The sequence below is a fragment of the Hipposideros armiger genome, unplaced genomic scaffold (genome assembly GCF_001890085.2).
Source record: "Hipposideros armiger isolate ML-2016 unplaced genomic scaffold, ASM189008v1 scaffold_73, whole genome shotgun sequence".
NCBI lineage: Eukaryota > Metazoa > Chordata > Mammalia > Chiroptera > Hipposideridae > Hipposideros > Hipposideros armiger.
The window spans coordinates 3,711,947-3,728,128 of record NW_017731423.1 but is presented as its reverse complement, the minus strand read 5'-3'; positions in this window follow the sequence as shown (position 1 = coordinate 3,728,128).

Here is a 16,182-nt window from a genome sequence, read left to right as displayed (position 1 = left end):
CCAGTGAAGCAACATCCTCCACAACTAGACTGAAGAACAAAATGACAGCAACTTGTCTGTTCCCCTTCCCCCAATTCCCCAGCACTGTTCCCTTCCCCCCAATACCCCAATAAAAATCTTAAAAAAAAAAGAAATGTATTCAGATTTTTATGGTTGAATCAGAGTTAGCAGAAGCTGCACAGAAGAGATGGGATGGTATCATCTCATCCCCATCGTTAACATTTCTAGTAATATTTAAGGCAGTTTCAGAGGACAAGTGAGCATGCTAATTCTAGGGAGCGAGAAACTTACCATTCAAGAAACTTTTCCTTTTCTCAGACTTGATCATAACCCCAAAAGCATTAGCTTTCCAGAAACTTCCCCTGCCACTTTGAGTTGTTAAGAGTGGATGGAAGCAGAGGGCAAAGGAGGGCAAAACTTCAATCAGCTCTGTGAGACCCTGGCAGCCTAGTTGTTGCTTTAAGTTAACACAGTTCAAAGCCAATCAGCTTCTCTTACACAGGGCAGGATCCGATGAGCTTGTAACCTTGTAAGTAGTTCTCTGAAGAGATGTGATGAAAATATTTGAATATAATTCACCCAGGCAACAAACTGACCCATCACTCAGCTCACAAATCTCTCTGTTGCCAAAACAAGAAGTGTTCCCTTCTGTAGAAATCTTCCTCTAAGCTATGCTAAATGTGTAGAAAATCCAGAGTTCTTTGGGAATGAAATAATTTAAAAAATAAAAATAGATGTGATTTTTCTCAGAACCAGGTATTCTTTTTTATGAATTCTTCCAATAATTCTTTAAATTAGGAGTTACTCATATTTCATAATATGAAGGAGATTGAAATTATGAGACATTAATACACTTTTCAAGTTGTACAACTGATAAATTAAGAAAGGCATGTTCAAATCTGTAATTATTGTTTAAAAGAGGAGGCCCTTTCTAAAAAAAATATGGTTCCCCTTATTTTCTGCTGTGAAAACAAAGCTGTGAACAATGTGAAGTCCAAGAAAGGATCGTCTAGTTCTTATGATGGGAGAAAGTTGATGTAATGGTTTGGTCTTTTTGAACATGGATTAATTGATCACTTTCTACCTGCTTGACCCTATGTGTCTTAGGAAGAAAGTATCTAAGTTTCTGATATCAAAGAAATTACAAATTCCTCTCTGCCACAAGTTTCTGGTTAGGGCTCTTCATCTATTGTGACATTCTGAGAGCCTATCATGTGCTGCAATGGGAATAGGATGTGACTACCAAGCAGTAAGAGACCGTGATAAGGGCAAAAACAAAATAAAAGCCAGGCTGGAATCCTAGATGGATCTACCTCAGGGACGAGGGTGAAAGAGAATTCAGTATTAGGCAGCACCAAGGGCTTTCTTGTGAAGTTCCTAGGATTATTTGTTATACAGATTTTATATTTCTCTAAATAATTCTTCATTATCTTTGGTTGCTTGGTATAAACAAGGTGAGACAGTATGGTAAAGAGAGAACATATTAGGATTTGAATCGGAAGAATCTAGATGCTATCACACCTAGTCAACAGGAAAGGAGGTTTCATTCCTAGTTGAAAGCTGAAACTATTGGAAATACTGCCTGAGTACAGAATTAAGGGATACAATGATTATACGGGATAGTCATTATCGTCATAAGCATCATCATTATTATTAATCCTTGAACTTTGTCAATATTGATTTATTGTATTCCAGCAAACATATCACAGTTTAGAATTCTGAAGCCAGTTTATTCCTAACTGAATAAAAGTTTTATTTCCTAAGTATTCTGTGTACATTTCCCTCTTTGCTCTTTCTGTTTTCTACTCCAGGGTCTCCTATTAATGCTGGGCTACTTATTAGCTAACTATCAGGTGCCTTTTATTAACAGGGCGCCTTTTATTCTGATTGGTCTGGTATCTGTTATGATTGTCTGGTACCTGTTATGATTGTCTGGTACCTTTGCTATGCAGTTTGCCAAATACTGTGAACAACTTCGCTCTTTAGTGGGGTATTGAATGTTCAACACGAATACTCCACACCTCTTGTTTTTTTATCACAGAATTTTTATCCTTTTTAACTCTGGCCTTGGCAATCTGAAAGAATACTTTGGCTTGATATCTCTGCTAACTACTTTAAACTTACATACTTAAATGTGTGTAATCTGTGAATATTCTACTCATCAGTCCTCTTTTGTACTGTTACAACCATATTTCCAGGATTTAACTTCCAATACCTTTGATTACTGCTCTTTAATAGCATTGCTTTCCTTCTTTTCTCCCTCTTTTTCTCTTCCTCCCTGCTCCCTTTCTCACACCCTTTCATTTTTCTTTCTATTATAATGCATTACCTTATATGTAAGAAATAAAATTGTACTTAGTTTCAGAAGGATATTTTTTTTTTTAAATATGGAACACTTCACGAATTTGTGAGTCATCCTTGCGCAGGGGCCATGCTAATCTTCTCTGTATCATTCCAATTTTAGTATATGTGCTGCCAAAGCGAGCACAATTTTTTTCTTTTTATTGTATCTGTATGTGATGATGAATGTTAACTACACCTATTGTGCTAATGACAATATATATAAATCAAATCATCATGCTGTACACCTTACATTTATACAGTGATGTACTCATATGTCAATTATTTCTCAATAAAACTGGAATAATTGTACTTAGTTTATTTCATGACTTTAACTGTTTCCTTAATGACTAACACTTGTGTGTTGATTTCTAAGCTTCATTTTCACAATAATTTTTCTCTCACCTTTTTTGTGAGTGAGGTTTTCTACATGACCAATTTTTGTTGCTGGGGAGTATTTCCTCAACTCTAGGGAAAATCTCTGTGTTCCTGGCAGTCAACAAGGATTCCAGTTGTGTGCTTTGCCCTGGCCTAGTAGAGGGCAGAGTGAGGGGTAGGTCTGTGGCCAGACAGGCTCTCCTCACAGAACTTGAGAAACTGCATTTACTTTATAGGCCAAGTAGGTAAAGCAAATATTCAAAACCGATGGATGGGGTATTAATATCGTAAGGAGTGGGGGCTACTGTGATGAAGTAGAGAAATTATCATGCCTACATTCTTTCAAATAAAACAAACAAAAAAATGTTTTAATGGCTTGATAAGGACCGATTCGCCCTTAACGCCTTAACTCGTTGCCTTAATGAGTCCTGCTTTGTGTTATGCATGGAGCTTGCCTCTGGGTATAGGATTTTCCTGTCCCTTTCGGCAGAAACATTTTATGTAGGACACTGTCCTACTTCTATAGCACCAGCACCTGCTTTGAGAGTCTCTTGTGTCAGAAATCCTAATTATTTTGTGAGAAGTAAACTTAACTTGTTTTATCCTGAGGGCAAATACTAATGTCTACTTCTATGAAAATGCACACTTGACACATTTTTTTCAATAGCTGTTATTAATTACTGCCTGGCTATAGTAAATTGTGCTGTTGTTTAATATATATTCATTTCTGCTTTACCCCCATCTGTGAGAGAATTATACTCACTTGCCCCAATAATGTTGGGTTTGGCCATGTCTTACTTTGGCCACTGCAAAGAGATACCACATTTGCACAGAGGCCGTTTAAATGTGTTTGTGCTATTCGCTTTTCCTCTTTTACTTCTGCATTCAAACATGAGAAACACATGGCCTAGGGTAACTGCTGCAGCTGTAGCCTGGATCTCTGCAAACCAAGCAGATGTAAGAGGCCTGAACTCCTCCCAGAGCCTAGAATAAAGCCACTGCAGATCTGTGAGCATGAAGTAAAAGTTTATTATAAGATATTGATCTGGGAACCACTTATTACTGTTCAAAGTTAACTAGTATACAATTTGGTGCCAACAATGGGGTGATGCTATAAAAACAACAAAACTAAACACAAATATATATGTCATTGTCTTTAGGGCAAGATAGTGAATGACAAGGAAACTTACAGAAGGTTGAAAAGAAGACAATCTATGCTATTATAAAGGCAAAAGTTGATTGAACTGCCTCTTGCAATATCTTGAAAGTAGTCAAAATATCTGATCAACTCAAGCCTTTGGCTAATGTAGTAGTAGGAAGAGAGAATGTTGGTAGTTGAGTTGATTATTACTGGTAGTGTTTGAGAAGTATCTACAAGAAAATGACTTAGCTAAAATAAAAACCAAAAAAGTTATTAATCAGTTTGAAATTAGTAATGAGGGGAAAGAGAGAATATCTATAAATGTTGTCACTTGCAGAGTTGAATGATACAATCTTTCAGTGAGAAGGGCCTAGTGAGACTGAAATCAAGGCTCAGCCTCAGCTCAAAGACCTAACAAGGGCATGACCATTGCACCTCTTGTTAAATCCAATGATTGGATTATTCTGGCACAGATTATCCTTTCAGCTGGTCAAAATGACACTTATAATAGATATTCAGGCCATGTTCCTGCAGAAACCCAAGAAACTCAAAATCATATCAGAAACTCAGATCTTGCAAAGAATTGTGGATAAGGACATTTGCATAAGGAGCTGATAGAATAAAATGTATAAAAATAAACCAAACAAAGACAAAAAGTTTTTGACAAATAGATTTCCAATCTGGACTAAAAGGAATTGCAGTTCTTTGAGATGTAAAATAACCCTTGATGCCAAAATTTTAAACAGGCAGAAAGCAGGCTGGAATGGTGCTCAGCCACCTTAAGGAGAATATTTTCTAATACCCTTTTCAGATGCATGCATTGAGAAAAAATGAAAAAGGAAGAAATTCCCACAGGCAGAGTTAAGAGCTAATGTAGTAGAATGGAATATGGGGTTCATTCCAGGGAGTAAGACTGGTGCCTAATTGGTTCTCTGTCACTAGGGTGGGGGAACCTTGCAAAGTTGTCCTGCTAGATTTCTGAATTGCTGTGGATCAGTGGCCGCCATCTGTCTCTCTTCCCTACCCTTTCTGAATATGAGCATTTATGCAGTTATCCCATTTCTGTTCTAATATTGTGTGTTGTGGGCACAGACAACTTGGCATTTTAGGACAGAAGCCTCTAGGTCAAGAGGACCTATATCTTGAACCCTTACAGGGAGTATCTTGAAATCCTGAATTTCAAGTCTGATGGCATGTTTGAATGAGATTTGGGGTTTCTTTATTGAGAATAAGGTAAATGTATTTTATATTTTGAATCAAGTAAATATTTGTCACTAACAGGGAAGTCTGGGGTAGATTTAATTTTTAAATACTTACACTGTTCTTCCCCATCCTCTGTGGATTAGAGTATATTTCTTGTCCCATTGATTTTGGACTTGGTCATGTGATTTACTTTGACAAATAAAATATACCCCAGTTCCAAGCACAGGCTTTAGAGGCACTGCATGTTTCTACTAACTTTACTGTGCTCCAGTTTTTGACCATAAAAACAGGACACCCCAGGTGTGCTATATTTACATAGGATGTGCTTTATCCTGGGTTCCAGGATGGGAAAACAATTGGAAAGGAGCTGAACCTAGGGTACATCCTAAGTGAAGCTTCCATAGCCAACCTTCATATACGAGAGCAAGAAATTAATGTTCATTGTTGCAAGGCAATGAGATTTCGGATGTGTTTGTTGTCACAACAATGCTGATCAATACATCAGCCTACTAGCTCATGGTCCATTCTTTGAACTGAATCCCACTGAGTCCTGATTACAAGTTTCTACCAAGAAGACTCACCTTATTTTGGAGAATCTTATCATTTGTTGGGTATCACTCAGTAAAATGTATTTATGCTTTTAAGAAGTCACTGTTTAAGTCTGGGGATAGCATTCTTTAATGTTTCCAGTGTTACCTTGGGTTTATTCTTATATTTTCATTTATTCTGCTTTTTTAATGGAACTTTAACAGGGAGAAATAGCTTGCAAATTTAGTTAGTCATCTCAACTAGGACCATCTGATTACATTCACTTTAATTCCACGGGTATTAGAAATGTGTTTCCATAAGGAGGTTTGCTAGGTAAGAAAATGCCTTGTTTGTGTGAAGGTTTCCAAGTCTTAATATAATGGTATTTTATTAGTGGTGAAGGGGTAAGATAAAAAAAATACTAGAGAGAATGCACGTATCTTTGAAGGGCTTCATGGACCGACTGTACTTCTTTAATAACCCTATAATAATCTGCCGACCCCAAATAAAAATTCCCTGATATAGGTACTCTAAAGTCCAAGTAATTTTTCTGTGGTTGATGAAACTAAGGGATTCTATCCAAATATAATAGCTATTATCCACTAATTAAGGCATAGGAATCCTTCAGTTTTCATTTTGAAGTAAAGAAAAAATTTGAGGTACAAAACAAGGAAAAATGATCCTGAACAAATTGAGGCAAAAATATGCTGGGAGAGTTAAGAGTCAGAGAGAAGTTCTCAATGGCATGGAGGACCAGAATTATTTTCTAGCTTAGAACTGTAGGTCTTTAATAATTCCTAGAAGTACAATGCTATTTTTAGCAGCTATTGCTGCAGGGACCTTTTACTCCAAGTTGTAGTATTCATATTATTCTGAAAGTTTCTTTGCAAATTAGACAACCATCCACCAGAATTTTTTTCTAGGTATTATGTACTTTGAAGTTAATAAAATCACAGGCTAGAAATGGACTTTCCAAATTCACTAGCATCCTCCATGCCAACAGTTCTAGTGCTCTCCATTTACCTCCTCATCCATTCTACCAGTCTAGGAGCACTTAGCAAGCACATTTTCAGCTTAGCATGTTTGGGAAGTATTTCTCTGATCTTCCCCCAGTGTGCAATGGACATCTGCATGGCTTAAATTGTCATATTTTTTTCTAGAAAACTCTTGGTGAATGTCATCATGGCATTAGCTACTTCTATCAAAGCAAAAGGAAAGAAGCAAATCAGATGATTACAAATATTTTAGCCTTCTACAATGCAGAGCAGCTATTCCGGTTCTATATAGAATTATTTTCTTCTTGAATCTTAGAGAAGGATTAACTGTACTAGCACCAGCTGTGTCACCAGTCATGGCACACCAACGGCAGTGACCATCCTCCAAGATGGCCCCAGTGATGCCTCGTCTTGGTAGTTATCCACTTCTATAGCCCCCTCCCACATTCTATCAAGTTTGGTCTATGTGATCAACACAATATGGAAAAAATAATGGCCTGTCATTTCTGAGGTTATAAAACATACCACAACTTCTGTTCTGATATCTCTCTCTCATCACTTGCTCTGGAAAAAAAACATATTATGACCAGTCATATGGAGAAGCCCATGTGGGAAAAAGCTGAGGCCTTTTGCTAACAGGCAGGTCGCTATGTGAGTGAGCTTAGAAGTAAATTGTATAGCCCCAGTCTAGCCTTCAGAGACTGTATCCTTGGCCAACAACAACTTTATGAGAGACTCTGAACCAGAATCACTCCGCTAAGCTACTCTTGAATTCCTGACCCTCAGAAGCTCTGTGACATAATGCAGGTTTATTATTTCAAACTGACACATTTTGAAAAAAATTGTTATGTAATAGATAACTAATACAAGAGAAAAGCCATGGAGCTTCTCTGTGTCTACTCTCCTACCTATAAAATAATACAAAATATTCTTATGTACTTCATAGTAATAGTTTCTAAATAAAATATAATAATAACTTACAATGGGACCACTTGACCATTTAGAAAAAAAATATTATTTAAATCTAAATTTTCATTATCATTCCTTATAGAAACCATTTATATTATTTTTACATTACCACATTGACAGTATCATAACAAGTTCTGCTTGTGAGGGAAGGAAACTTTGATTTTTTTTTAAGTCAACCAAAAAAAAAAATAGTATGCAGTTTATCAATGCAATTATACCTTACTTTCTTCTACAGGGAGCAACAAAACTATTTTTTGCCTCAGATCTCTTTATGTTCAGAGTTTATTTTCTAATGACATATGGTCCTCTGTAAGAGAGTATAATATCAATAGGGTACTTTATTTATCATAGGTCTTGGCTTCCAGAAAACCTCTAGTTATGATGGGATACTTCAAGACTTAGTGTCAATAGATCCAAAATGGCAGAGTACAAAATCACAGCATGCTCCCTTCCATGAACACATTAAAATGACAATTAAATTAGAGAACAATCAGCCTGGAGAACTATTTGAACAGAAGTTTTAAAACTAAGGACAGAAAAAAGAAGACACATTGAGACTGGTAGGAGGGGCAAAGATGGGAAACAGGCCAGCCCCAAACATCTGTGTGGCATTTGAGAATCACAAGGGACATGAGAGCCACGGAGGTTTTCCCCAGAGGAGTGAGGGACCCCAGCCCCCACTTGCTTCTCCAACCTGGAGTACTGGTGCCAGGAAGAAGAACCCCACAACATCTAGCTGTGAAAAACAGTGGGGATTCTGACCATCTGGGTGGGATGGAAGGCTGTGGGAAACCCAGACGTCCTCTCAAAGGGCTTGTGCACAGACTCACTCATTAGCAGGCACTCACCCTGGGCTGCAGAGGAGGGACAGTGATTCAGGGGGCATCAGAGACATACAGGGGGTAGACTGAGGTGTGCGGCTTCAGGTGAGGGCTGGAGGACAGTCACCATTTTCCCTGTGTGGGGTTCCTCTCCTGTGCAGCCACCAGGCAGGTGCAAACTTTCCTGTGTTGAGTCCTCCCTCACCACAGCCAAATCTGAATCTGATTGCCCTAGTAGGCTTCACTTGCTCCACCCTGCTGACATCTTGGGACCCCACCCTAACCAACTCCCCCTGTGTCCAAGGCACTTTCTTGGCAAGCAGCCAACCCCACCCGCATCGCACTCTTCCCTGGATGGACCTGGAGGTTATTGTACTGAGTGGAGTGTCAGACGGAGAAAGGCAGATGTAATGTGGTCTCACTTACATGTTGAATCTAAAGAACAAAATAACCAAACAAATAAAAGAGAAACAGACTCATACATACAGAGAACATTTTGGTGGTTGCCAGATGGGGAATATGTTGGGGAGTGGGTGAAAAAGGTGAAGGGATTAAGAAGCACAAGTTGGTTATTAAAAAGTAGGTATGGGAATGTAAAGTGTAGCAAGGAATATATTCAATGATATTGTAATGGCTATGTATGATGTTAGATGGGTACTAGATTTGTTGGGGTGATAGATGGAGGGGGCTTGGGAGCAGGGTAGAAAAGATGAGGAGATTAAGAAGTACAAATTTGTAGTTAAAAAATAGTCATGGGGACATAGGGTAATGCATAAGGAATATAGTCAATAATATGGTAATAACTATGTATGGTACCAGGTGGGTGCTAGTCTAGTCAGGAAGATCACTTCTTTAGTTGTATGGATGCCTGATCACTGTGCTGTACACCTGCAATTAATATAAAATAATATTGAATGTCAACTGTAATTGAAAAAAAAGGGGGGGGAAGTTGTAGGGGACTATGTGGTCCAAATTTCTAGGTATAAAACAAATAAGTCAAGGGAATGTAATACACAACATGGGAAATATAGTCAATAATATTGTGACAGCATAGTACGGCGTCAGATGATTGCTGGACTGATACCATGGTGCTCACTTCTTTAGGTATATAAATGTTGAACAACTATGATGTACCCCTGAAACTAATATAATATTATGTTAGTTATATTTTTAATAAAAATCTTTAAAAAAAAGACAGTGTCAAATTAGTTTTATTTTATCTTGATTGAATTAAGTATCTAGAATTTAAACATACTCTCTTGAAAGCCAGTTGGAAAATTTGAAGATTGACATTCAACACTTGAGTGATAACATTTTGTGAGTCAAGACTTGCTCACATAACCTTTCCTGACTTTGAAAAACTCCAGGACCTATTCCAAGATATTTGGCAATTTCTACCGCTTTTAACTGCTTTCCCTGACATGTGACAGGCAATTCTTTTGCATGTATCTCAATGACAAGAACACATAGCGTTGCTTACTTGGGGATGTCTTCTCTTTTCCTGTCCTGTTCGTAACATTTTTATATCATGAATTTATACCATGAAGATCTGTTTCTCTGCTCCTCTAAATAAACAGTGACTTTCTTTTTCAATGAAGCATCTCATTGCAATTTTTTTCTGAAAACACTTTAAATTAACTGTAGAAATACAAATGTAAAACTCAATAACTCATACTATTAGTTGAAATACTACAAGACAATGATTAAATAAATATATACATTCTACCTTTATATAAGTTTATAAATGCAACAATTTTATCACAACATATATCTTTTAAGAATGTTAAGAATTGAATGAAATAGGTTATAAATTCAGGGAGTAATATATGACTGCCTACTCCTCCGATAGCACTTTCACATATTGCTTTATTTCAGCTTACCAACAGCCCTTCTGGTTCCCAGATGGGGAGACTGGTGCTCATGAAGGTTTAGTAACCTGTTCAAGCACATAGGATGTAGGAGACCAAGTCAGAATTTAATTCTCATTTTTCCCCTCTAAATATTGTTCTCATTCTAGCATACACTACCTCTCCTCAAATGATATTATTGATTTTTCTGTAGTCTTTAGTCTGTTCCTACTAAAGCAATCTCAGTGAGAGGAAATTCTGTTTGCTTTTACCTTGGGAAATGGAAAAGGATCTAGCACTTTTGCTTGCCGTCTTGATAATCACTGTTACTGGGCTCATACTATTATGTGTGAGCTTTTCCTGATAACACTTCACACCTTTTCATTTAAAAAGATGTCTAGCTTTGACTTCAGAAAGCAAAGCAAAAAGAAATAAGTCAACATGATTACCAGCAGGGACATCTAAGGTTTTTCTAGAAAATCATTAATTTTACCCATTATAACTCTAAAATGTCACGTGTCCAAAATGCAGGTTGCTGATGCCAGATATTTTCTTTGAACATCTTACAGACGAGCTGCTATTATGCCTACAAAAGTCTTCATATGTGAATAAGGGAGTTTCAGGTATATGTGTTTTTGCCCATAGAAACACACATGTAATAAAAAAATTAATTTTATTTTATTCACTCCCAGGGTCTCTCTCCAGTTACTTAAATAAAATAGTTTTTAATTAAGGGTACTCTCTACAGAGGGACTCCATGATTCAAATAAGGACAAAATTCCACAGAGACACCTTAGTAATTCAGGGTGATATGTTGGCTATAGCTATGAAAATCATTTTTCCAACCAGCTAGCTGCTACTTTATTTAACATTCTGGTCATCCTATACCTATTACAAAATCTACTTTATATATATATATATATATATATATATATATATATATATATATATATATATATATAATCAATCTTCCCATAGAAATAAGATGGAGTAGAAACAACTCTTTTGGAGTACAATTAAAGTTATCATATGCCTTCCAGATGCAATAGAGGATTTTTGTAATTTTTGTGTTTAATTTGAAATTTCATGGTGATCTCTCCTTGTTTTAGACTAAAATCTTATTTTTGTGTCTTCATCAAAAATGTTATTATTGGGTAATTTCCCACAAAATAAAGAAAATGGCATAAAAATAAAATGACTTTATATATAAATTATTTTGATAGTAAATTACCAATACCTAAACAAAATCATACTGCAGCATGATATCATGTTGATTAAATCGGGGAAGTTGAAATAAGACAGTCTAAGCACTGTTACACATATATTTTTTAATGTTGCACTTATTCTGTCTTTACACTTACTGCTCTGGTCATTTCACCAGGCCTCATGGCTTCAAATGTCATATATATGCTACTAGCACCCAGATTATATAATATTTCCAGGCTGTATGTCTTCTCTGAGCTCCAGACTCCTATGTTCACATCCGTACTTGGCATCTTATTTTTTGACGTATACTTGGCATCTCACATTAATTATATCCTATATAGTTCCTCCTTCAGCCTCCCCCACTGTCATTTAACTGAATGACAATGGATTCTTCTAGTTCTTTGGGCCAAAAAAATGTGAAGTCATTCTTCATCACTTGACACCCCTTTCTCTCACCAGCCAACACTGTTAGCTTTATCTTCAGAATAGATACAAATAGTTACTACTTCTTACTGCTTCCACTGCTCCTAGCTTTGTCCATGTCAACACTATCGGACATACAAATAGTTGCAGTAGCTCCTACTTCCTCCTTTGTCCTTCTAAAATCTACTTTTGACACCACAGCTTGAGTGGTTGTATTAAGTCAGCTTATATTCCACCTTGAAGTAAAACCCTCCAAAGGCCAAACTTTCCACCCAGAGTAAATCCATCCACCGGGCCTGTACCCACTTCTCGGTAGCCCTGTCCCACCACACACTGCTCTCTTTGCTAACCTCTTCTATTGACTCCTGCTATTTACACCTTTACTTCTCACTGGATATTTGTTTGGTTTTTTTTTTTTTTTTAGCTGAGCCATCCTGCTACCTGTTGGTAGCTCAGCGGCTGCTCAGCTCGGGCTGGACTCGAACTGCTGTTGCTCAGAGCTCAAACTCTTGAGCGAGCTCTTAACCAACTGAGCCACTCGGCCGGCCCTTTCTCACTGGATATTTGCCATGAGTTTTTCAAATGTGCCGGTCAGGCTCCCCTGTCCTATGTGTTGACCTCATCCGGGAGCATTGTTCATTGTCCTCTCAAATGTTCACGTGGCTTGCTCCCTCACTGCCTTCACATAAATGCTTAGATTCATCTCCAGTGGGGCTTCCTCTGACCACTCTCTTTAAAATTGCAGTCCCACTTCCAGCACTACCTATCTGCTTTTCCTGCTTTATTTGCTTCTTTTGTTGGAGTGAAAATTCCATAAAGGCAAAGATTCTGTTTTGTTCAATAACATATACATAGTAAAAATGACATTTTATGGCATACAGTATATGTTCAATAAGTAACTGAATGAGTGAGTGAATAAATGAATGAATGCTCTTAATAATTTTTAGAAATCACTACATTAAGGCTTGGGAAAATATTTGAGCAAGATGTCCTCACTTATCATATACTAATGTCACTCTGGACCATATGAATTTGTAGTTTCTACCTTTGAATGAAAACTGTCAGGAATTACCTTAATTGATAGTTCCAGTTTATAATGATGCTGTAGGTAATGGGTGGGAGTAAGATGGCAGGTATCTGATTAACATTCTTGGTTACATATTAGAGGAACTATAACTTGCATTTTTCCAATGTGTTTAGGTCTAATAAGTGATAGTTGCAGAAATCTGCTCAACATTTGCTTAAGACCACTCAAACCCTAACCCCCACTTAAACAATTTATTCATGTGACTTTTAATGCATCACATCACAACATTCATGCAAGAAGTTAACCTATTTATAAATATAGGAATTTAAGTAACTATGAATAAGCTGTGAGGTCTCTTATGTAAGGAGTATGCTCTGTATTTCTTTGAACATATCATAGGACTGGAGACCGAGTATTCAGTGGACAGCTGATTTCATTGAAAGTCAACCAAAATAAAGAATGTGAATATTTACTTAAGAAAACTATGTTGATTCTCTGTGTATATGAAAACAATGTAAAAATCCTTAATTTTATAAGTTTAGTATGAAGCTGAATTAGCGCTGTCCATTTTTCATCACCAGTTCCTAGCAAGCAGGACTTTGACTGTGTGAACTTTTCTCTGAACAGCAGTATGTGTAAGGGCAGGCTTAATAAATGCCATTAGACAATGATTGCCTGTGTTTAATATTTATTAAGCACCTATAGGGACCTTGGGACCTTGGTCCAGGATGAAAAGCTTTAAAAAAGCCTGTACCTAATTAAGAAAAACATGGTCCCCGCTCCCAAGAAGCTTATCTGCTAAAGCAGACAACACTGGTGTGGGTGCACAGAGAAAATTAATTTTTTTAGCTAAGTGCAGAAAACAGCAACTACCTTTATGAAATGGCAGGATTTATCTCCTCCTCTCTTAAACTCATTTTCTTGGTGAGGGCCTCATGTTAAACGCCTGGCAAAGAATGAAGGTAGAGAAACCTGGAAAAAGGATTAGGGGATGAGGCAATGAAGAAAAGGGACGATAACAGATGGTGAGGCGGGAGGCTATATGGCCTGAGAGAAGGAGCAGTTGAGGAAGAAATAGGATTTCTGTAGGTTGTTGCTGTGTTTTTTATAAATTTTTAAAATAATTATAATATACCATCATCATCGTGATTAATTAACGTTTAAGTTCAGGTTACAAAGGAGACCAAATAGGAATGAATCAGACATTGGTTTCCTTTCTTTTAGGCATGCTAAAAAGCTATGATAGAGGGCAGGATAGGCATGGATTTAAAACACAACACAGTTTATCAGAAACAGTGTTTCATAATGCATCCCTATTTATACTTCCAGAGATGAGAGACCTGAGAATAAACTGGGAAATAATTATGTACTATAGTTCTGTTTACAATTCCATTGCAAACATTACTATTTGTTTAGTTTAGTTTCATTCTATATCTTGAAGGTAACAGTGTCAGCACAGGAAAGTTTTGGTTATGTGTTGATACATCTACTTCTATAATAAAAAAAATGCTTGTTTTATACAGAAAACTTTCTTTATTAGATGAAGAAAATAATTTTAGTTCCCAATTTACATGTCCCAAAAATTATCTTTTGCCATATTAATTGCTATTTGACCTTTAATTGTGTGTCCATTTCATTTCTGGTTTTCAAGTTTAGGATGACAGTGGACCAGGGAGATCAGACAAAGACTCGAAATCCAAAGGCAAAGCAGAGTGAAGTCTGGGAACAAACTGAACATGTTAATCCCCAAATGCCAAAGAAATCAAAGGCAGAGACAACAACAATTATTTAAAGCAAAGGAAAATATCAAGACAGAGATGGTGAGAACCACCAGCAAAGCGGGCAAAAACTCAAGAAATGTTCTTGAAGTCAGTGGTTTCCGAGTGGGGCTAGTGTTAGATTAAAACCATAGAAGCACTTCAGTGCAACTGATCCGCACCTATACATACACACACACACACACACACACACACACACACACACACACACACACACACACAGAGTTAATTAAAGAAAATTGTAACTGAATACAACTGAAGAAAGACCACAGGTTCATGCATATGAAACAAAATACAAGAGTCTTTTGTCACAGAAATTCTTTGGAATGATGAAAATCCTTTAACTATGTGTTTGGCTTCTTTGTTGCCGGTTCCTTTGTTAACTTCCCCTATTTTTTTAATCACTCATCTTGCAGTCAAGTTCTACTCTATTTCAAGGTCTCTCTTAAAATCCACCTAATATGAATTTTTTATCTGATTCACCCAAATACATATGTTTTCTCCTTTCTCTGACCCCTCTTAATATTTTGTTGAGATGCTTCACATGACATTTGTTATGTCCTACTGTGTATTATTTTTGTAGTTATCTAACTTCTCTTAAACAGAATAGAAGCTTCTTTGGGAAAGGGCCTACTCATCATTGCATATCGGTGAAACTTTGTGGTGGCATTTGCACATGTGGAGGAAAAGGCTTTGCCTTATGCACATGCCTGGAAGGTCATGTGTGCCTCCACCCATCTCCTACCTGAGTGGTGCTTTATCCACTTGATCATCTTTAGTTGCTCATTGTATTATAGTAAGACCTTCAGCTATTACTAATCATCTATAGAACTAATAAGTTGTTTTGGATAAATTATGGACAGGAAGACAAAAATAAACATCTCTATACAATATTGACATAAATATTTTACTGTAGGAATTTGTAACTTTGCTCTTCTTGAAAGAATGCATTCACATAGTGATTATCAAGATAGAATTCTATTTGGAGTTCATGTGCACACTAGAACTCTCCTTCAAATTCACCTTTTATCTTGTGATAAGTTGACATTCTGGATCTGATTGTTCACTCTCATTTCAGGCAGTATTGTTAACATGAGCTTCAGTCATCTCAAAATATTTATTAAACTTTTAATTTGCATTAATCTCTACAAGGTATACAGAAATGAACCATATAAACCTTATTCCTGAAAGTGTCCTAATGTACTAGGGGGCTCAGATCTACTTGAGGAAAGAGATAAGTGCAATTAAAGTGGCAAGAAGGGTGGAGGAAGAAGATGGAGGAGGCATTTGCCTCGGGTCCTGAAGAATGGGTAAACTTTTAAACTAGAGACTAGGGCAAGGAACAGTCCATTGAGGAAATTGCAGCTGTCATAGGAAATGGACCATCACATTTTTCTCCCAGGCAGAAACATGCCTATAAATGTCCAGAAGGATGCCTGATCTCCAAAAATGTGTCTAGCATCTTTTCTCTATGGATGGTGGTTATAAACCATTTCTTCATACTCTTCATTGTCCTGTCAAATAGG